The following is a 22,919-nucleotide window of genomic DNA, read 5'->3' as shown; positions in this document are numbered from 1 at the left end:
TATTTGGGACATGTTTCTTCTTTCTGGTTGCCTCTCTGTGTTTTCTTCTATGTATTATGTAGATCTTCTATGCCTCTCAGTCTTTGCCTTATGTAGTAGGTGTCCTGTGTGGTCCAGTGGCACCGTCTCCCTGATCACCTGTGCATGTGTTCCAGGAGTGTCCCTTGTGTGTGTTGTGTATATTCTCCTATTGTAGTTGAAACTTGATTGCTTTTGGTGCATCTGTGAGTGGGATTAACTCTCAGGCTAACTAGCTGTGAGGATTGGCTATGTCCACAGCATAGTTGCTGTGTGGGAGCTGTCTTGTCAGAGCGGGTTTCACCCCAGCAGGCTCTTGTGCCTGTTGAGACCACGCTTTGGGAGTACTGCTTGTGCAGTTAATCAGGTGGTCTTCTGGTCTGGCCTGAGGCTGGCTTTTGGGTGTGTTGTTTCTGGGGCCCCTTTGGAGGGACTCCCATGCAGGCTAATGTCAGCCTTGCCTGTGACCGGACATGGCTACCTGGTAGGGGCTAGAAAACTGTTTGCTGTTGGTTGCTGCTTGTACTGGACCTGGGATTGTGTGGGGGTGGCTTTGCTGTGAACCGAGGCCAGCTGCCGCAAATGTTGGGCCTGGGTCTGCTTAGAAAAAGGTCCAGGAACCCATAGACATGTTGCCATCTCCTGGCTGCCTTTTAGACTTAGCCACTGAAATAGACTCCTTACGTGTGCAGGCTTGCCTGGGTGACTGGATGGTGACAGTGCTCCCCACCATGCCATCCAAGCTGGGTGAAGCAGGGTCCCAGGGAGTCACGGTGTATGGCCAGTGGTTTTCACAAAGTAAATTCAGATTCAGTTCTTGTGCCTGTGCTGACCACTCTGCAAAACTCCCTGAGAACACTGCAGCCATCTATCACTTGCCTTGGGCCTGCAGATAACCAAGAACTGACCAAGAAAGGCAGTAGTGCAAGCTGGGGCTAACCGCTCAGCCCCAAACATTTTCCATGCTGCCGTGGACTGTAAAAGCATCCAGCCGTTTGTGGGGTGGGGCTCGCCACCCAGGAACTGAGAGTGCCCTATCAGTGATGTACAAGCTAGGCTGGGCAGGATCCCAGGGAATCACAGTGAAGCCAACCCTTTTGAACAACATCTGACTTAAACAGTACACTGCCAAAATCTGTAGCACTGGACATATTTATTCCGATTGTCCATTACCATTGTCAATGACCTATTTTGTTATTTGCCATTGATATTTCATGCCTCAGATTTGGTGTTAGCCATATGATTGGACTGCTTCCTTTTTTTCCTCCAAGATCTCCCATATTAACTTCCTAATACTTAGTTTTGATGGTATCATTTCACACCCCCAAGTCCTCTAATGGCTTCCTACTTCATCATGAATAGACTCCTAAGAATCAGTGAAATCCTAGAATGTCACCATTAGAAGAAATCTTGGAGTATAATTCCGTGGGTGCCAAGCCCTGGTCTTTGGACCAATGCCAGAAATTTGTACCAATCCTCAGTGAAAGGAGAAAAGTAAAGACAAATGAGCATTCCACAAAACTAAATTTATCCATTAAAATTTATTTGAAATTATCTTGCACTTTTGTCTTGAAATGTTCTTTATTTTATGATGTGATGGTACTAATAGATGACAGATTTTTTAAATTTATTTGTTGTTTTTTTAATGTCCATACTTGGCAAAATGATGTTGGCAATCTGTTGTTGCTTCATGCCCATCCTTTTAAAATATTTTATTGATCCGTTAAATCCAAAAGTCTGGGAGCCATTCATCTCATAAACGAGAAAACTGAGTAAAAAAGAATTAAATGACTTGCCTAAGACCATACTGATAGTGGCAATCCTGGACTGCAACTGTTTAGCATGATAGTCAAAGCTTGCTGAATTTAAATCCCAGTATGCCTTCACATCTTGTCAGTGTACCCCAGTAGAAACCCTGTGTTCTAAACAGCTATGATAATTTACCATTCCTAGAGTGTGACTTGCCTTCTTTCACTACCCTAACCTCTGAAAATCCCACCCAGTTCAAGTGCTGCCTCTTTTACAATAATTCAGTGTCAGAAGGGATCCTTCTCTTTTCTATGCTCCCATAGATTTAAACCATTTGTCAGCGTATCATATGTTGCCTAGGCTATCATTCATGGCCTATAAAACTTCCAGTGCTCTCCATCTCAGTAAAAGACATCACCATTTACCCAATTACTTAATCTGGAAACCTTGAAGCCATCCCTTGTCACTGCCTACACCAATATCTAATTAATCTTGAAGCCCTATAACCTTTACCTCTAAAGTTCATCTTGTATATGTCTACTTTAATCCTTAAAATTGACTACTGCACAGATCACTCTGTGTCTCCTTGTTCCACCATGCCATCCGTTCGTAACTTAGCTATAGTTTTAGGTCTGGTACCTCTCTTTGTAAATTTCTTGAGTGGTTTTATACAATCTTCATGTTAAAGCCTAGATTGTCTAACATATTATTGAAGTTATCAAGTATGGTAAAAAACCTATGGTGAATGTTTGAATAAAAAAAATCATTACAGTTAAAGATGCATTGTCATTAATCCCCCTCAAAATATCCCCCCTTGCTTTGAACACACTTGTCCCATCATTCTTGCCACTTTCTGAAGCAGTTCTAGATGTCCTCTTTCTTAAGTGTCTTTAGTTGTGCTGTCCTGGCTTCCTTGATGTCCTGAATCAATTCAAAACGTTTACCTTTCATGGTCATTTTGACTTTGGGGAAGAGCCAGAAGTTGCACGTTGCCAGATCCAGTGAATAAGGTGGATGAGGATACACCATGATGTTTTCATTAGATAGAAATTGTCGTGTACCAGAAGGAGATGGAGCATTGTCATGATGGGGGATGAAACCATTTGCCCATTTCATGTTAATGTTTTGTTCGTGATCCATGACAGACAGCACACTTTAAAACACACCTTCTCTCAACTGTAGCTCACACTGGACTGACTGCACCAAACAAATTGAAACTTGTCACACACTGTTACTAAGGTTCCATGTGCTGCTTCCCTTACTGAAGGTCCCTACCTTTACATTGGATGGCACTCGGCAGCAGCATCCACTATATTATTTGATTATGCCTCATATGTAGAATCCTTGCCTATTTCTCCAGCTTCATCTCTTGCTATTCTTTTGTTTGCATACATTCCTTTAGCCTTACTAAGCTTGAAATTCCTTGAATGCATTTTTTCCTCACCATTACATCCTCTTGCTTGCTGAATCTTATTGCCTCTCACTTTTTTGGACCTTCACATATGCTATCTATACTGCCTGAAAAACTTCCTCCAGGAAACTTCACTGAATCCCTAAGTTTTGATCTAATGTCCCATGGCACAGTACCCTTTCCTTGCCATAATACTTACCACATTGTATTATAATTACTTGTTTAATTGATTTCCTTACTAGCTAGTCTGTATGAACCATGATGTCAGGTATCATATCTATTATGCTCAGCATTGTATTTTAGCTCTTAGCTCTGTCAAATAGTAGGCACTCAATTAATGCTACATGAATGAAAGTCTCATACTACTTTTCCTCTTACATTATTGAGACTTATATACCTGTTTTATTTCCTTGATTTGATAATAATTTCTTCAATTCAAAGGAGACTTTTATGATGTAATGCTCTTTTACGATACCGTACATGTTAGACTGCCGGTAAATATTTGGTAAATACATGATTAAGCTATTTTTTCTTAAGGAGGCAGGGAATGGGACACAGCAATGGGTTAGAATTACAGTACACATTTTTAATAAACCTAGGATGCAGCACAGCCCTATACAATCCATAGATTTTAGGCCAATACAAGCAATGATTGTTTATAACCTTACCAGGTGTCATCAAAACATACTGTTAATGCTGTTGCTGAGTGCCATCCAATGGTAAGGCAGGGATCTTCAATCAAGGAAATGATGTGTCAAACCTTAGTAACAGTGTGGAACAAGTTTCAGCTTGTTCGGTGCAGTCAGTTGGGTGTGAGCTGCAGTTGAGAGAGGGTGTGTTGTAAAGTGTGCCGTAAGTAATGGATCATGAACAATACTTTTACATGAAATGTTGCTTCAAACTGCAAAAAAAGTGCTAAAGAAATACATGAAATGTTAAAATTAGTTTATGGTGATGCTGCAGTGACCATGAAGATGGTTTACAAGTTGTTCAAGCAATTTCATAATGGTTGTGAATCAATTGAAGACGAGTTGAGATCGGGATGCCCTTCAACATTAAAAACCCAAGAGAATGTTGAAAGAGTAAGCAAAATGATTTGATCGAACAGGCAATTGACTATTAGGGAAATTTCTGAGGATCTAAACATCTCTTATGGTTCCGTCATTTTAATAACAAATTTGAACCTGAGGAGACTAAGTACGAAATTTCTTCACGTTTTGACTGAACACGTAGAAAAAAAGCAACAGTGTTTGTCAATTTTGTTGGAGTTGCGTGATCATGCTGCTTCAGATTCCAGATTTTTAAGACATGTCATCATGGGAGATCAAACTTGGGTCTGTGGTTATGATCCTGAGACCAAGGTTCAGCATTCTCAGTGGAAATCACCCAGTCCTCCTCCTGCGATACAAAGCATGTCAATCAAGATATAACATCAAGGTGATGTTACCAGTAATTGTATTTTTTTCCTTTGATGGAATTGTGTGAGCTGAGTTTGTACCCAGGAACACTCTGGTGAACTCTAAATATTATAAGGGCTTATTAGAGCCTCTAAGAAATGATATACATAGAAAACAGCCTGAGAAATGGGCGAATGGTTTCATCCTCCATCATGACAATGCTCCGTGTCACACATAACTTCTGGTAAGACAATATCTATCAAATAAAAACTTTATGGTGTGTCCTCCTCCACCGTATTCATCAGATCTGGAACCATGCAACTTCTGGCTCTTTCCCAAAGTCAAAATGACCATGAAAGGTGAACGTTTTGAATCGATTCAGGACATAAAGTCAGCCACAACAGTGCAACTAAAGACACTCACGAGAGAGAACTTCCAGAACTGCTTCAGAAAGTGGGAAGCACGATGGGATAAGTGTAATCAAAGCAAGGGGGAGTATTTTGAGGGGGGTTAATGGCAATGTGCCTTTTACTGTAATATTTTTTTAATTTAAATATTCACCGTATTTGTTGATCACACCTTGTACATTTCACATGCTGCCCCCTACCCCAACAAAATATCCCTACCTTACCTGGTTTAAATTTGGAAATACCTTAAAACTATATCAAGGTAAAATATGATGGTTCAAAGAGGCATTCTACTGTATTTTAGATAATAAAAAGTATAAAAACCTTGAAACAATCTAGGATGCGTAGGTCTTAGTGAGTGTGTGTGTGTGTGTGTTTTGGGGACCAAATTCAGGGTAGACTTTACAGGAAGCTATGGTTTGAGTCAGAGCTTCATATTGAAAGAAAATATTTTACTTTATCTAAAAGTCAGTTCATGCAGTTTATTGTGTCAGGTCTTATGCTTAAGTCTTTGATCCATTTTGAATTAATTTTGGTACATGGTGACAGATAGCAGTCCAGTTTCATTCTTTTGTACATGGCTATCCAATTCTCCCAGCACCATTTATTGAAGAGGCTGTCTTTCCTCCATTGTATGTTTTTAGCTTCTTTGTCAAAAATTATGTGTCCATATTTATGTGGTTTTATTTCTGGGTTCTCAATTCTATTCCATTGGTCTATGTGTCTGTTTTTCTGCCAATACCATGCTGTTTTGATTATTGTAGCCCTGTAGTAGAAGCTAAAGTCAGGGAGTGCGATAACTCCAGTATTATTCTTCATTCTTAAGATTGTTTTGGCTATTCAGGTCTTTTGTGGTTCCAAACAAATCTGATGATTTTTTGTCCTATTTCTTTAAAAAATGCCATTGGGATTTTGATGGGGATTGCATTAAATCTGTATATTGCTTTGGGTAATATGGCCATTTTAACTATGTTGATTCTTCCAATCCATGAGCATGGAATGTCTTTCCATTTCTTTGTGTCTTCTTCAATTTCTTTCAAAAATGTCTTATAGTTTTCAGCATATAGGTCCTTCACATCCTTGGTTAAGTTTATTCCTAGGTATTTTATTCTTTTTGCTGCAATTGCAAAGGGAATTGTTTTTTGTATTTCTTTTTCTGAGATTTCATTGTTAGTATATAGGAATGCAATGGACTTTTGTACTGACACAATAAACTGCATAAGAGAAAACATAGGTACTAAACTTATGGACTTTGGGTTCAAAGAGCATTTTATGAATTTGACTCCAAAGGCAATGGAAGTAAAAGCTAAAATAAACGAATAGGACTGCATGAAACTTAAAAGCTTCGGCACAGCAAAAGAAACCATCGACAAAATAAAGGGGAAACCAACTGAATGGGAGAAGATTTTTACAAACAGTGCCTCCGATAAGGGGCTAATATCCAAAATATAAAAGGAACTCATGAAGCTCAACAACAAAAAAACAAACAACCCAATTGGAAAATGGGCAGAAGACCTGAAGAGACATTTCTCCAAAGAAGACATACAAATGGCCAATAGACATGAAAAAATGCTCAACATCACTAATCATCAGAGAAATGCAAATAAAAACCACAATGTGATATCACCTCACCCCAGTCATAATGGCTATCATCAACAAGACAAATAGTAACAAGTGTTGGAGAAGCTGTGGAGAAAAAGGAACCCACATACACTGTTGGTGGGAATGCAGACTCGTGCAGCCATTATGGAAGGCATGGAGGTTCCTCAAAAATTACAAATAGAATTACTATATGACCCAGCAATCCCTCTCCTGGGTATCTACCCAAAAAATTTGAAATCATTTATACATAAAGACACGTCTGCTCCAATGTTCATTGCAGCTTTGTTTATAGTGGCCAAGACATGGAAACAACCACAATGTCCTTCGATAGATGAATGGATAAAGAAGTTGTGGTATATATACACAATAGAATACTATTTGGCGGTAAGAAAAGATGATATAGGAACATTTGGGACAACATGGATGGATCTTGAGAGTATAATGCTAAGTGAAATAAGTCAGACAGAAAAAGCAGAGAACCCTATGATTTCACTGATATATGGTATATAAACCAAAAACAACAAAGGAACAAGACAAACAAATGAGAAACAAAAACCCATAGACACAGACAATAGTTTAGTTGTTACCAGAGGGTAAGGGTGGGGGGGTGGCAGATGAGGGTAAAGGGTATCAAATATATGGTGATGGAAGGAGAACTGACTCTGGCTGGTGAACACACAATGGGATTTATAGATGATGTAACACAGAATTGTACACCTGAAATCTATGTAATTTCACTAACAATTGTCACCCCAATAAATTAAAAAATAAATAAATAAAAGAAAAATAAAGGTCAGTGCATCTTTTTTTGTTTGTATGGGGAATTGTATCTTTTGAAAAAAAAAAAATATATATATATATATATTTTTTTTTAATTTTCTGTTTATTGATTCTGTTTTAAACATCCAAGACATAGGGAGATGTGTTAGTGACCGGTACTGCATGGTGCACACAATGGGCTCTAATCTCCGCCTCCTTGTATGCATCATGATACTTCAATTGTCCCACAAAATACCCCAAAGGCAGGAAGACTCTTTTCATTTTGTTCATTTCAATAGACAAAATCTAAATGGATAATTTTCTTTGTGAATGCTGCACTAATCATTAGCACTGGAGATATGTTTATACAACTTGTGCCTCAAGCTTGGCTCACTCCTTTTGCCTTCAAGTCTTCTCCCTGCTCAGACAGTTTGGATTTATTGCATTGAGAGAAAATTGAAACACAATGAACAGAATACTGTTTTGCTTTTTAAAAATAATTTTCTAGTTTTCTATTACAGGTAACATACAATATTTTATTAATTTCAGGTGCATGACATAGTGATTAGACATGTATATAACTCACAAGGTGATCACCCCTATAAATCTGTTCCCCATCTGACGCCATACATAGTTATTACAATATTATTGATTGTATTCCTTATGCTATACTTTATATCCCCATGACTATTTTGTAACAACCAATTTGTACTTCTTAATCCCTTCCATTTTTTCACGCATTTCCCCAACCCCCCTCCCATCCAGCAACCATCAAAATATTCTCTATATCTGTAAGTTTCATTCTGTTTTCTTTGTTAGTTCATCCTATTCATTAAATTCCACATATAAGTGAAATCATATGGCATTTGTATTTTTCTGTCTGACTTACTTCACTCAGCATAATACCCTCTAGGTCCATCCATGTTGTTGCAGAATGCAAGATTTCATTCTTTTTTATGGATGAATAATATTTCCTTGTATATATGTACCACCTCTTCTTTATCCATTCCTGGGAGACACCCAGGTTGTCTCCATATCTTGGCTATTATAAATAATGTTGCATTGAACATAGGGATGCACGTATCCCATCAAAGTAGCATTTTGGGTTTCTTCAGATAAATACCAAGTAGTGGGATTACTGGGTCCTTCTTTCTCTCTTGTTATAGCCTTTGTTTTGACGTGTATTTTGTCTGGTATAAGTATGGCTAACCCAGCTTTTTTTGCTTGTTTGTTCTCAATTTCATGAAGTATCTTTTTTTCGTCTCTTTACTTTTTTTTTTTTTTTACTTTTTACTTTTTTACTTTTTTTTTCTTTTTTTGTCTCTTTTACTTTTTTTTTTTTTTTACTGTATGTATTTCAATCTGAAGTGAGTCTCTTGTAGGTAGCATTTGTAAGGGTCTTGTTTTCTTATCCTTTCAGTCCCCCTATCTTTTTTTTATAGTAAATAGAAAAATAAATCCATTTTATTTTTGTACCTTAGCAAGTTATACTCCTCAAACAAAAGTGCATAACCTAATTAAAATACTATATAACTTATACTAATGTTACATAAATTATATGAATAACATAAATAATTAATATAAGATGCATAATATATATAGGATCTGATTCATAGTAAACATTGAAAATATATTATCAGTAGTACTGCTATTGTTGCTACTAGTTACTACTACTGTTACAATTTTGTTGTTGTTTTTGTTAGTGATTATTATTAGTAATTGGATCTGAACCAGAAACTTTCATTGTACCTCTGTCAGTTTCTTCTCACTTCTCACTTCCCATGTCCCGTCGTTCAGTCTATTCTCATTTTCTCTGAGTCTCCACAAAGGGGAAAATCAATAATGGCTATGGGAAAATTGATACAGATTTATCTTTCAAAGCAGACTGTGGGCCTAAGCTGACGTAAAGAGACAGGGGTCGGGGGTTGAGGAACATGCCACCTCAGACCAGGAACTCACCAAGTGCCAAAGAGGAAGATGACCAGGTCACATCATTACATGCACCATCTGTCAGCATAATTACAATTTTCCCCAGAGCCAGCGTTGTTGAGCTCATTAGTATTCCAATTTTTGTAGGTCACAGTCCTTCCCATCAGATCAACTAAATGATCTTCAGTCTCCACATCTGTGATGCCCAGGAAGGCCAATTCTGTGGGCTATATTCTGGATGGCCTTGTTCTCCTTGCATTCTGGGGCATGGCCACAGATCCCTGCAACTGGACGCACAGAGCCTTCACTTTGTCAAAGGTCATCTTTTCACCACGGCTCAAGAATAACTTCTTCCCAACTTGCTTGCCTAGAGAGAAGAGCAGTCTTTTCTTCATATGGTCCAATTCTGATCACAGAGCTTCTCTTTCTGAAGCAGCAAGGCCACTACTGCAATATGGACATTATCCAGGGTCTCCCTTTTTGTCTACTGTTCCTGGTAACACAGGGGGCGCTGGGATTCCTTGAGGCCCCAACTTTCCAGGAGGACCCTGTAAGGCTCTGAGCCCCTGGCCTGGTTCTCCCTTTTCTCACTTGGCACCATCACGCCCATCTTTGCCTGGGAAGCTGTTGACGCCTGGAGAACCACAGGTGATCACAGGACAGGTCTTTGGGACATGCTTATAGGGTTCTGTTTCTGAGCAAGATGCCATCACCACACAGGGGTAGCATTTTCTCTGGAAACCTCTTACCTTGGCCCTAGCAGCGTGCCAGATCTCTCTCCAGTTCCTGGAAGTACATTCTTGTGTTTGGGGCTTCTACAGAGCAAGGATGCAGAGACAAGGAAGCTGGACTTCTGGCCGGGGGCTCCGGAAGATGCCTCAGGATAAGGAAGAAGGCTGGACTTGAAAACTGCAGGATCCAGTCACTGTGTACACTGGGGCAGTGCAGACCTGGCCTTCAGTACCAGGTTAATAAACAGCTCTTCTCAGAGCTGCAGTAAAATTTTCTTAGCATTTCTATAAACAACTCTTCTTAGGGCTGTGCTAAACTCTTCTTAGCATTTCCAGGGGCTTTGGGGACTTCGTTCTACAGCTGTTTGCATTTTTTATTTTATTTTTATTTTTTACTAGTTTCTGGTGTACAAAGCAATGTAATAGTTAGACATTTAAAACCCTCAAAAAGTGATAATCCACTCCATAAGCTCCTACTCCTGTGGTGTCTTATATAACTGTTACAATACCATCGAATATCTTCCCTATGTTATACTCTACATCCTGTGACTATATGTACCTATATATTTAGTTATAGTTGAAATTCAATATTATTCTACTTCTGCTCTTCAGGTGTATAGCGCATTGGTCAGGCATCTACACAGTCTATGACGTGATCCCCCTGATAAGTCCAGTGCCCATCTGGCACCGGATATGATCTTTACAACATTGTTGATTATATTACCCATACTGTATTAACTATCAATTTATATTTCTTAATGCCTTCAACTTTTTTACCCCGATCCCAACCATATTCCCATCTATCATCCTGATAGATCTAATACCTACCCATTTTGCACCATACCTAGTTATTACAATATTGTTGACTATACTCCTCTTGCTATAACCTACATCCCATCACTACTGTATAACACCCAATTTGTTGTTCTTAATCCCTGTCCCTTTCACTTGTCCTTAAACCCCCTCCCATCTTAAAGAAGTCCCCCTAAGGGTCCTTGTAATCCCTTCTTGCCTGCAATGTTTCTGTTGAGAAATCAGCTGACAGTCTTATGGGGGCTCCCTTATAGGTAACAAAATGCTTTTCTCTTGCTGCTTTTAAGATTCTCTCCTTGTATTTAACCTTTGGCATTTTGATTATGATGTGTCTTGGTGTTGTCCTCTTTGTGTTTATATTGTTTGGGACTTTCTATGCTTCCTGTGTTTGTATGTCCATTTCTTTCACCGGGTTTGGAAAGTTTTCTGTCATTATTTCTTCAAATAGGTTTTCAATTCCTTGCTGTCTCTCTCTCTTTTCCTTCCAGTACCCCTATAATGTAAACGTTGGTACGCTTGATATTGTCCTGAAGGCCCCTTAAACTCTCTTCAAATTTTTGGATTCTTTTTTTCTTTTTGCTGTTCTGGTTGGATGTTCTGATACCTTATTTTCTACATCACAGGTTGGATCCTCTGCTTCATCTAATCTACTGTTGATTTCCTGTAACATATTTTCCATTTCCCTTATTGTATCCTTTATTTCTGACTGGTTCTTTTTTATGGTTTCCATCTCCATTTTTATGAGATTATTGAGCATTCTTATAACCAGTGTTTGTAACTCTGTGTCTGATAGATTGCTTATCTTCATTTCAGTTAGTTCTTTTTCTGGAGCTTTGTTCTATTCTTTCATTTGGGATGTATTTCTTTGTCTCCGTGTTTTGGCTGCCTCCCTGTGTTTGATTCTATGTATTAGGTAGGGCTGCTATGTCTTCCGGTCTTAGTAGAGTAACCTTATGTAGTAAGAGTGCTGTGGGGTTCAGTGGCGCAGTCTTTCTGGTCACCTGAGCCACGCACTCCAGATGTGTCCATTGTGTGTGTTATGTGTGCCCTCCTAGTTTAGTTGTGCCTTGGTTGATAATTACATGTTAATGTGAGGGACCTTGTGCTCACTGGTTGTAAGGACTGGCCTTGACTACAGTGGAAGAGTTGTTGTGCAGGAGCTGATCCTACAGAGCAGGATCTGCCTCAGCAGGCCTCTGGGGCCTGCCCAATGCACCCCTTGGGTGTGTCATACTTGGTGACTCCTAGGTGAATCTCCAGGTCATTTTGAAGCTGGACACTGGGGCCCCAGCTCCAGGACCACCTTTGAGGGGATCTGCAGTAGGTCTACTTCAGGCACAGCCTGTGCCCTACCTGGGGCCACCTAGCAGGAGCCAGAAAGAAATCCACAGATGTCTGTTGCCCGTGCTGTGATTGGAAGAGCCTTGAGAGGCTAAGCCATGAACCAAGGCTGGCTGACACTATTGCTGGCTTAGGGCTGCTCAGCCAGAGGTACAGTACATAGTCAAGCCAGATACTGCTTATCTGGGTTCCATGAACCTTTGAGAGACCCTAGGAAAGTTCAGGTTGAGCCAAGGCAAATGGTCTGCATGAAAAAGCCACTGAAAGCAGCCTAGGTGTGCCCAAAAATTGGGCAGGGCCAGGTCTCAAATCGCCAGGGTGGGGTGAACGAAAGGTGGAGACTCAGAAATGGTGGCTGGCTGTGTTCGCCCGCTAGGAAGTGGGAGGGCTAAACAAGGAAACAATGGCCTCTGCCAGCTCCTCCATCCAGGAGAAAGCAGCTTCTCCAACCCCCGTTCCAAGCTAGATAACTCAATTCCCCACCATTTGTTTCTGCCACCTCTCTAACTGTTGCCCCAGTGCTGGAGTTCAGAGTGAGTGATTCCACTGGTGGGTAAATCTGCGTGCAGTCTCTTTAAGAGGAGCACCTGTGAGTGCAGCTGCATTCTCACTCACAGTCTCCACTGTTGTTTTTCACCACCAAGAATTATGGGGACTTCTTTCCCAGCTACTGGAACCCTGAGCTGGGGTGAGGCTGGTATTTCTCACTTCTTCAGGGGCTGGGTGACCCCCACAGCCGAAATAGCCTTCCCAATCTTTAATGGTCCTGCGTGGGTGTGGGACCAGCCTGTGCCACGTCTCTGACCTTTCTACCAGTCTGGAGGTGGCTTCTTCTGCAAGTTCTTAGTTGAAAGGCTTCAGTTCACCTTGATTTTAGGCAATTCTCAATAATGGTTATTTTGTAGATTAGTTATAATTTTGATGTGGTTGTGAAAAAAAGGTAAACACAGCGTTTACCTACTGCACCATGTTGGTTGTCCTTAGTGCCTCTATCTTTTGATTGGAGCATTTAATCCATTTACATTTAAAGTAATTGTTGACAGATATGTAGTTATTGCCATTTTAGTATTCATATTTTATTTATCTATTTATTTATTTATTATTTATTTTGTCTTAAAGAAGTCCCTCTAACATTCCTTGTAATATTGGTTAGGAGGTGATGAACTACTTTAGCTTTTGCTTGTCTGGGAATCTCTTTATCTGCCATTTGATTCTAAATGGTTACTTTGCTGGTTAGAGTATTCTTGGTTGTAGGTCCTTACTTTATATCACTTTGAATATTTTGTGTTAATCCCTTCTGGTCTACAAAGTTTTTGTTGATAAATCAGCTGACAGTCTAATGGGAGCTCCCTTGTAGGTAATTAATTTCTTTTCTCTTGCTGCTTTAAAAAAAAAATCTTTCTTTTCTTTTACCTTTGGTGTTTCTATTATGATGTCTTGCTGTGGGCCTCTTTGGGTTCATCTTGTTTGAGACCCTCTGTGCTTTCTGGGCTTGTAGGTCTATTTCTTTCACCAGGTGAGAGAAGTTTTCCATCACTATTTTTTCAAATAGGTTCTCAATTCTTTGCTCTCCCTCTTCGCCTTCTAGGACCCGTATGATGTGAATGTTGGTATGCTTGATGTTGTCCCAGAGGCCCCCTAAACTACCCTCATTTTTTATTCTTTTTTTCTTTTTGCTGTTCTAATTGGTTGTTGAATGGTACTGTATCTTCTAAATTGCTATTTCGACCCTCTGCTTCATCTAAGCTACTGTTGATTCCCTCTAATGTATTCTTCATTCCAGCTACTATATTGTTTATTTCTGACTGGTTCTTTTTCATGTTGTGATCTTCATTTTATGTTTCCTATCTCCTTGTTGAAGTTCTCCCATCTGGTAGATTGCTCGTCTCCATTTTGTTTAGTTATTTTTCTGAAGCACAGTTTTATTCTTTTATTTGGGACATGTTTCTTTGTCTCCCTATTTTGGCTGCCTCCCCGTGTTTCTTTCTATGTATTAGGTAGGGCTCCTATGTCTCCTGGTCTTAGTAGAGTGGCCTTATATATTAGGCACACTGTGGGGCCCAGTGATACAATCTCCCTGGTCAATTGAGCCAGGTGCTGCAGATACGTACATTGTGTGTGTTGTGTGCTCTTCTGTGGTAGTTGATACTTGATTGCTGTTGGCAAATCAATGAAGGGATTGACACTCAGGCTGACTAGTAATGAGGACTGGCCATGAGTACAATGGAGGAGATGTAGTGCAAGGGCTGACCCTGTGAAGGTGGATTCACTTGAACAGTGCTCTGATGCATGCCCAGTATGCCCTTTGGATATGTCATCCTCATCCTGGAAGGCAGCCAGATTGTAGTCCAGCTGGGTCCTAAGCTGGCTACTGGGCATGCTGGACCTAGGGCCTCCTGGGAGCAGTCCTGCTACAGTCCAAGTTAAGCAGCAACCTGTGCCCTGCCCAGGGCCACCTGACATGAGCCACAAAGCAGTTCACAAATGACTGCTACCTTCACTGGGCTTTTGAGATTTTGAGGAGAGGCTAAGCTACAAATTGAGTCCAGCTGTGGCTAGTGCCAGGCTTGGGGCTGCTTAGCAAGAGGTATGGGATACACTAAGTCCAGATGCTCCTTGTTTAGGATGTGTGGAACTTTGATAGATTTTAGAAAAGTCTGGAGCATGAGCCCAGATGGCCCATTTGTATGGAAAGCCAGTGGAAGTGGCTTGGGTGGGATTGCAAGTTGGGAGCCTGGTGTGGGGCTAGGACCCCTCACTCCTCAGAGAGGACCTTTGAAGCTGAGATGTCCCTCTTGATTTTTAACTGTTACACGGGGTGGGGAATCAGCCCATTCCACATCTATGCCCCTCCTAGCAGTCTCAAGTTGGCTTCTTGTGTATGTCCTTAGTTGTAGGACTTCTGTTCAGGTAATTTTCACGTGATTCTCAATGACGTTCTGTAGTTTAATTGTAATTTTGATGTGGTCGTGAGAGGTGGCAAGCACAGCATTTACTTACCCCACGTTCTTGATCAGAAATTGCTTGTTTAATTTTTAAGTAACCTTTCTGAATGACAGCCTATTTTACGGGGCAGAGGACAGTGCCAAAAGACATGTTAGGCTCAGCAATGGGAATTGTGACAAGCTTCTGTGGCCATCCTCAAAGAAGTCTTCTCTGACCTTCTAGTGGAAGTCAGTACTCTTCTCGCTCCAATTTATGATCCTATATCAAACCCAACAAGCCTTGAGAATGGATCAGATGATGTGGGTGAGGTAAAGGGAGGAGGAATAAAGAATATCTTTACTGCTATTATCCCAGCATTGTTACCTGGCTCATGGTAGGCTCTAAATAAATTTGTTGAAAGAATGAATATCTGGGAAGAAAATGCATTTTCGCACTCTCTACCATGTTATACAGACTATAAAATTAATGCTTTTTTATATCACTAGGTGGTCATATGTGTAGTTGATAGGACCATTGTTTTAGAAGTCTAGTAGACCTGGGTTCAAATCCTGACTTCACTATTCAAGTTATGTGACCTCTCAAGATTTATTTATCCTCTCTGAGTCTTGCTTTCTTTACCTACAAAATAGAAATTAGATCATACCAACCTTAAAGATAGTTGTATTAGCTACAACAGCATATTTAATATGCCTAGAATAATGCATAGCAGCAAGTATTTCATAGAGGTAGCTATTGATTTTGTTGTTGTTGCTGCTGTTAGCATGTAATAAACTTAGGTGTCTGGGACATAGTAAATATTCAATGATTGTCAGCTATAAATATTATAATTAACTTTATAATAGTTTTATATTATTTAAATTAAATTATTTTCAATGGAATGCTTATGGGGACAAAAATTGTACTTTTTAATATTGGGTACAGATTATTATTTAATATGGGCACAATTGTAGTAATTGTTATCTCTTAAACTAGAGTAGACATAGGATGCTTTTGCATTTAAAACACTAAGTTTATTGGTTGTTGCTTTTATCTCTCATGTAAAACATTCAGAAATGAACACATGAATAATTTGTTTGTTCTAACCCTGGAATTTTTCAAAATATATCTGGTTAGGATAAAGTCAAATTTGACCTTGATGGCTATATGTTTTTTTGCTTTCTTTGATGAACTGTATTTCATATTCATTCAAGGCTGTTCTTACTTTCATGAACTTGACATGACTAATCCAGTCTAAAAGTATGTATGTATGCATATATATATATATATGTGTGTGTGTCTGTGTGTGTATAGATATTTGTATGCAAAGTATACATATATGTTTATATATTTATTATATGTGTAATATTAAAATGTTTGATACACAGGATCACCATGGAGAATAGTTAAAGGAAGTGCCATTTAGATGCTTAGGCATATGGCAATTGATGTTGGTAACCACAGATTGAACCAATGCAAATTTGCAAGCTTTAAAAAGATACCTATACCTCTTCTGTTCTCCAGGTTTATTTTCCAATTAGATCTTTCATTTTTTACATTTTTCCAGCTATTGAGATATGATTGACAAATAAAAGTTTTGCATATTTAGGTTATGCATCATTATTTTTAAAATATTACAATGTACAAATTAATATACATTGTGAAACGATTACCAGATCTCACATACTTACCACTTTTTTGTCCAAACCACAATGAGATATCAGCTCACACCTGTTACGATGGCTGTTATCAAAAAGACAAGAAATAAGTCTTGGTGAGGATGTGGAGAAAATGGAATACTTGTGCACTATTGGTGAGTATGTAAATTAGTACAACCGTTATGGAAAAAAGTATAGAGGTTCCTCAGTGATTTAAAAATAGAACTACCATATGACTTTACGTGCTTTATTTCCACACATTTTTCTTTCATTCTCTCATTTATTTTACGTCAGTTTATCTAGGAGAAAACAATTTACATTATCCATAAACTCAGTCTGATTTTTTTTTTAAATCATGAAAACAAGTTGCTTTAAAAAAATATTATGGTTAGCAAACCAATAAAAAATCCAGAATATTCATTTAACACCTAGTATGTGTCCCGTCTATGTGTCCCTACTGTGTCTCAACGGAAAAATCTGAAACTCTCCACCTTCAAAGAACCTCAAATATACATGGAAATACAGCTCGTTATGCAAGGCAGAATGTACTACACTGTCAAATGAGTATGGGACCTCAGAGTAGCTAGACCTCTTATAAGCACCCATGGTCTAAAAAGGCTTTTAGGGTATCTTAGTTTGGGTTCCCTAGAAACAGATTCTGAAATGAGGAGTTACATGCCTAAGGTTTATTTGAGAGTTGAAAGACAAAGGCAAGATTGGCCAGAAGGACAAGTTGAACCATAATGTGGTTGTTACATGGCCTCAGCAGATCTTACAGAGAATTATGGAACTGGGATGGACCTTTAAATTTATCACAAATAGTGTCAAGCAAGTTGGGCTTTTGAATCCCTGTATCATCTATTCTTTAGCCATGGACCACTCCTTGCAAGGGTGTTAACCTTTGTCAAGGCAGCTCCTTGTAATCAAGGGCAAATCCCTGTGTGGGTCTAGCTTTGAGAGTCAGTGGTCTGATTTTCCCAACAGCTTGGGGATGGTGATGTACACTGGCCCAAAGAGTCTGCCCTGGGCAGAGTACCTGAGCATCTACTACAAGGCATTGCAGCTTGACCTGGCTTTTGAAGACTGGATAGGATTTAAAATAGGTGTAGAGGAGGAACTGACAGATAGCACTCTTGGATGGGGAATGGTATGGGAATGGAGAAATTGTATTTTGGAGACAGCAAATACATCACGTTTTGATTCAACTTACTTTTGTTGAATTCCTACTTTTTTAAAGGTACTGTGCTATGCTGGGAATTCTCATAATGTAGCATCTCATTTAATCATTATGATACCCCTGTGAGGTTATTTCCATTTCATAAATGAGAAAAATAGATCTCAGCATGGTTATGAATTTCCCAAAGTCACCTATGAAGTAAACAGTAGAGCAGGCAATTAAACCTAAGTTTTCTGTCTCCAAAGACTGCTCTCTATCTATTATACCATGTTTATGTGACTGAAAACTGAGAAATATGCCTCAAATGATGGCACTAGGTTGTGGAAAATCTATAGGAGACATTCTGGTTCTTGGTCCTGTACTTTATTGTGTTAATCTCTAGTTGTCTCAGGACTATATTTTAATAATAATAATAATAATAACAACAACAACAACAACAATACATTATTAGTAGTAACATTATTAGTACTGGTTATTGTTTGACAGGACTACATTATACTATCTCCCTCTCTCTGTCTCTGTTCCTCTCAAAAAGCTGGAGGTAGGTATTATTGTCCTTATTTTATGGATGAGGTAACTGAAACTCAGACAATATCATTGACTTGTCCAGGGTCACATAGCTAGAATATGAAAGAGCTGAGATTAGAATTTAGGTCTCTTTGATTCCCAAAGTGCATGATTTTAAGCTCTACACTGTAAACCTTTGTTTTTGTATCTTCCAAGTCCTTTGTACATCACAGGGCACGTGGTTGATGCTTAGTGATTACTTATCACCTTAGCCACCTGGAATAAGTGGCTTTCCCTCTCTACTTCAGTATTCACAATTTTCACAAAGGTACTAACGGGAATATTATGTGAGACCAGAGATTGAACTAGTGAGTCCAAAAAAGTGAGTCTTTACTAAATTTCTTCCAGGCTTCATTCAGGTTCTATAGTGTATGCCAATTATATTGGTTTTATTCATTATTTCATATCCACCATTCATCCATCTTTTATTATAACAAATATATATTTAGTCTTTTTATTTGCCAGGCACTGTTCTAGATGGCAAAAAATAAGGCAAAGTGACTTTCCTCATAGAATTTATATTCTAGAGCAGGGAGATAGGCGAGTTACAAGTTAATAGTCAAATATATAATATCTCAAGATGGTTATCAGTGCTCTGGAGAAAAATTAAAACCTAGAAAGGAGGACTGGGGATTGGTAGGGTCGGAGAGATGGAGTGGCCAGGAGGATCTTTTTGATTAGATGCTATATTAGTAGAAATCTGAAGAAAGAGAAGTGAGCTATGCAGATATGCTAAAGAAGAATGTGATAGACATAGGGAGCAAGAAGCGTGAAGGCCTGGAGGCAGGAGCTTTCCAGGCACGTTAGAGGAACACCAAAATTCAATTAGTGAGAGGCTATCATAATATTTTGCTAAATGACTCACCAGTGATATAGAAGATTTCAAAGCCCTTTCCCAAAGTTGGCTATGTATTTCCCACTAGAACAGATTTGGCCTAAGAGGAAATTGTTAGAGAACAAGACCAATGAGAAAAGATTTAACTTTTGGGAGCCAACTTATCAAGAAGAAATAGGTGAGATGGGTTATTTAAAGACTATCTTTAGCAATTACATGCAGGGTTTTTATAAAGAACAGTGGAATAGCCTCTTGAGGGCTAAGTTTCCCCTTCCCTTTAGGAGGTAGGCACAAATTAGAAAATCGGTCAACAGAGAATGTGGCCTCTGGTGACATTAGAATTGTTTGGGGGTGATAGGAGGCAAGATGGTGGTTGTATTCAGTCAAAAGGTGAGAAATTTAGAAAAAAGAGGTTGAATTGAGTAATTTCAGAACAGAATTAATCTCCAATTTGTCTTTAACGTAAGTAAAGTGTTTTGATATAAGGGGGGGAATGATTCCAAGAACCTATGTTTACTGCCATGTTCTGAGTTCTTTGTATGAATGACATGGTCCTAGAGACAAGTATGAACTTGATATTATAGTGAATAAGCCTGAAAGTGGCTTCCTAGGGAGGATTGATTGGTGCATTCATGAAATTATTTATGTACATATTTATGTCTTATTTATTCCAAAAAGGAGTTGAAACAGGCTACAGAGCTGTTCATATAATACACAAAATAAAAAGAGAGGAAATTAGGAGGAAATAAAGAAAGATAGAGAATTAAGACATGATGAAAATCGGGTAAAACTACCTAAACTGCATGCCATACAATCCCATACAGTTAGCTAGAGATCACACAAAATTAGCTCTTGGGCTTCTGGAAACAAATGGAAGAGCCCAGGAAATTATCAGTTTTTTGATAGGTAGTTCTCATACGATAAAAAGTAACTAGAGGTTCAGGAGAGGCAGGAGAGAAATTCTGTCAGATCCTGAGGAGTCCTCCAGTGATTCCCCATATCCAAATGCTCATGCCACTGCATATCCCCTTGCCTTGAATTTGAGTACACTTGTGACTGAATTCTAACCAAGAGAATATAGCAAAGGTGATGGATTGACACTCTAGTATCACATTGTTATATAAGATTTGTCTTAGCAGACTGGGGGAGACTCCCCGTTACTGACTTTAACGATGTAGCCATGTTGTGACAGGGCCACATGGCGAGGAACAGCTTGCAACCTCTAGAAGTAGAGAGTGATCCCTGACTGACAGCCATCAAGAAAATGGGACCTCAGTCCTGCAGCCACATTCTTCCAACAATAAGAATTACCTTGGAAGGAGATATTTCCCTGTTCAAACCTCTGATGACACTACAGCACCAGCCAACACCTAGATTGCAGCCTGGTGAGACCTAGGAGCAGTGGCTCTAGCTAAGCTGTGCCTGGACTCCATCCATGGAAACTGACAGGAGCAACCTGTATTGTTTTAAACCACTACGTTCTGCCCCAAGTCATCTGTCAGGTCACACTCTTGTTAGATCTCCACAGGAAGTTGGGGAACTAATTTCCGTGGATCTTTTCACTTCTCATAGAGCACTTAACTGCAGTTCTAGTATGCAGAAGAAACATAAATAGGTTACGTGACTGTTTAAGGTTTCTAGGAGATCTTTCCTCATATATGGAATCCTGCCTTGGCTTTTGAGATAATTGAAGGCAGCAAACTAAATTTTTTGGAAAAGGGTCTGTCACCCTCTACATGGAACTCTCTTTTATATGGTATCCATCTACTCCTTTGCACTTTGAACACTTCAGGTTTTTAATGAGTATGTTAATTACTCTGTTGACTGGTAAACAATAATGTCATTTGCTGAATTCCTTTATCACCAGACACATAATCATCTGTTTAAAAACAATTATGTATGATTTTCACTGATCTTCAGAATGTCTTTAAATCTTTTTAACTTATCATTAACACATATATTTGTCTTCTTTGCTTTAGCAAATGTGAAACAGAATGGTTTCCCTGTTGTAGCATTTTCATTATTCTCCAGTCTTTGCAGTAATCCTTGAAAATGTGAAGGTGGATGGGTGCCTTTTGCTTTCCAGTTCAGTGTGATAAAACCCACAGCTCCTGTTTAAGAGTTCCATTTAATTTCAAAGGAAAAGGGACGGCTTTTATTCTAAATTAATACATTTTATCATGCAGAAGACAGATGGAATTATATAATTCTCTTCTCTAAAGTAGATAATAAAGTATTATGACATATTTTACAACTTCTCACTATTATAGACCATATGGGAATTGAGCTTTTTTTTTTCCTTCACAGCATGATGGGTAAGAAGTTTTGCAAACATCACCTCTGAAGAGACAACAGGTTTTATCCTCAACAATAACCAATCCTGAAGTGCCATCAATGAAGGAAAACATTTTGAATAAATGGTTATTTCACTAAAATATTCCTGTGCCTTCCAATCCAGACTCTCCAAAAAATACCTCGTGGAAGGAGGCAGGTTATAAGTAATAAATAAAAACAAAAATAGAAACATGACATTTTATTTAGGTAATATTCAATTTGATTTATGGCACTAAACTGGTCATTTATTTTGTTCAGGATTAGTTATAGCCTTAAAAGTCAGGACTAAATCAACATGAGGATTTGTAGGGTTTTATTTCTCACCAGGCTAATGGTGCTGCATTCAAATGCCACCAGATTAGAGTAGGGAAGTAAAATCTTTTCCTCTACCTGCTCAGTTTCAGTAGGTGAGACCTGGGAATTAAACTGACAAAAGACAGATTAACAGGAGAAATGGATTATTTTGCATGAACATGGGAATTTCACAGAAAAGAAGTGAAAAGCCAAAGAACTGGTTACACTTGAGAATTTACATACTACTTCAACAAAGTGCAATGCATCATGGAGAAGTGACAAGGCAAAGGAAAAGGGTTTTAGGCTTCTAGGGACAGTAAATTGTAGGAAGGTAAATATATAAGGAAGGTAATGGAAGACAAAGGTTATTTAAGTAAGGTTTGTTTATGCAGACTCATCTCAGTACTGACTTCCCATCTCCTGTTATAATTTTGTTCTTTTCCTCCTGGTATGGGAGAGGGGAGGTAGGACACCTTCACAAAGGGAAATTTGTACTCTGCTTTTAGGTAGAGAAGGGGAGGGCAGAGAGTTCCACCTTTGTCTGCTGTTTCTTAATTGCTTTCAGGTCAAAATAATCCTTATGTCAAAATGGCATGTTTTGGTGTGGAATATTCTGATTCCCTTCATTAGTAAAATCTTGATTAACCAATATCCAAACTATTGAAAATCTAAATTAACAGAACTTTTTCATCGCTAAATCATTAGAAGTCAAACTGATTTCAGAAATACTGTAAAGAGAATCAACAACTTCTGACATGGCTTAGGCCCCATACATGGAAGATTGGTCACATTTTTGCTGTCTCCATCTTCAGCCCTTTCCAAAGAGTGGTGATTCCTCTGCTCATAATACTGAAAACCACGAAAGAAGATAATCAATACAATAATGATATTAACAATAGCAATAGTTGGTATTTACCAAATTTAGTTCTCAAAATAATCCTTCATTGTTATTATTTCCATGTTTATATTTAGAAA

At 38.8% G+C, this 22,919-nt stretch overlaps 1 protein-coding gene and 1 pseudogene across 2 annotated transcripts in view; one reads left to right on the top strand and one right to left on the bottom strand.

The window, feature by feature from the left end:
• The window catches only part of IL1RAPL2 (interleukin 1 receptor accessory protein like 2), a 760,470-nt gene that overhangs the window by 196,201 nt on the left and 541,350 nt on the right, over positions 1-22,919 (top strand). The window lies entirely within an intron of this gene.
• Positions 9,286-9,982, bottom strand: LOC308494444 (mannose-binding protein C-like; annotated as a pseudogene). The gene has a single exon. The product of its transcript is annotated as a mannose-binding protein C-like (transcript).

The sequence above is a fragment of the Rhinolophus hipposideros genome, assembly GCF_964194185.1.
Source record: "Rhinolophus hipposideros genome assembly, chromosome: X".
Classification (NCBI taxonomy): domain Eukaryota; kingdom Metazoa; phylum Chordata; class Mammalia; order Chiroptera; family Rhinolophidae; genus Rhinolophus; species Rhinolophus hipposideros.
Note: the sequence above shows the minus strand (reverse complement) of the source record. Positions and strands in the feature narration are given on the sequence as shown.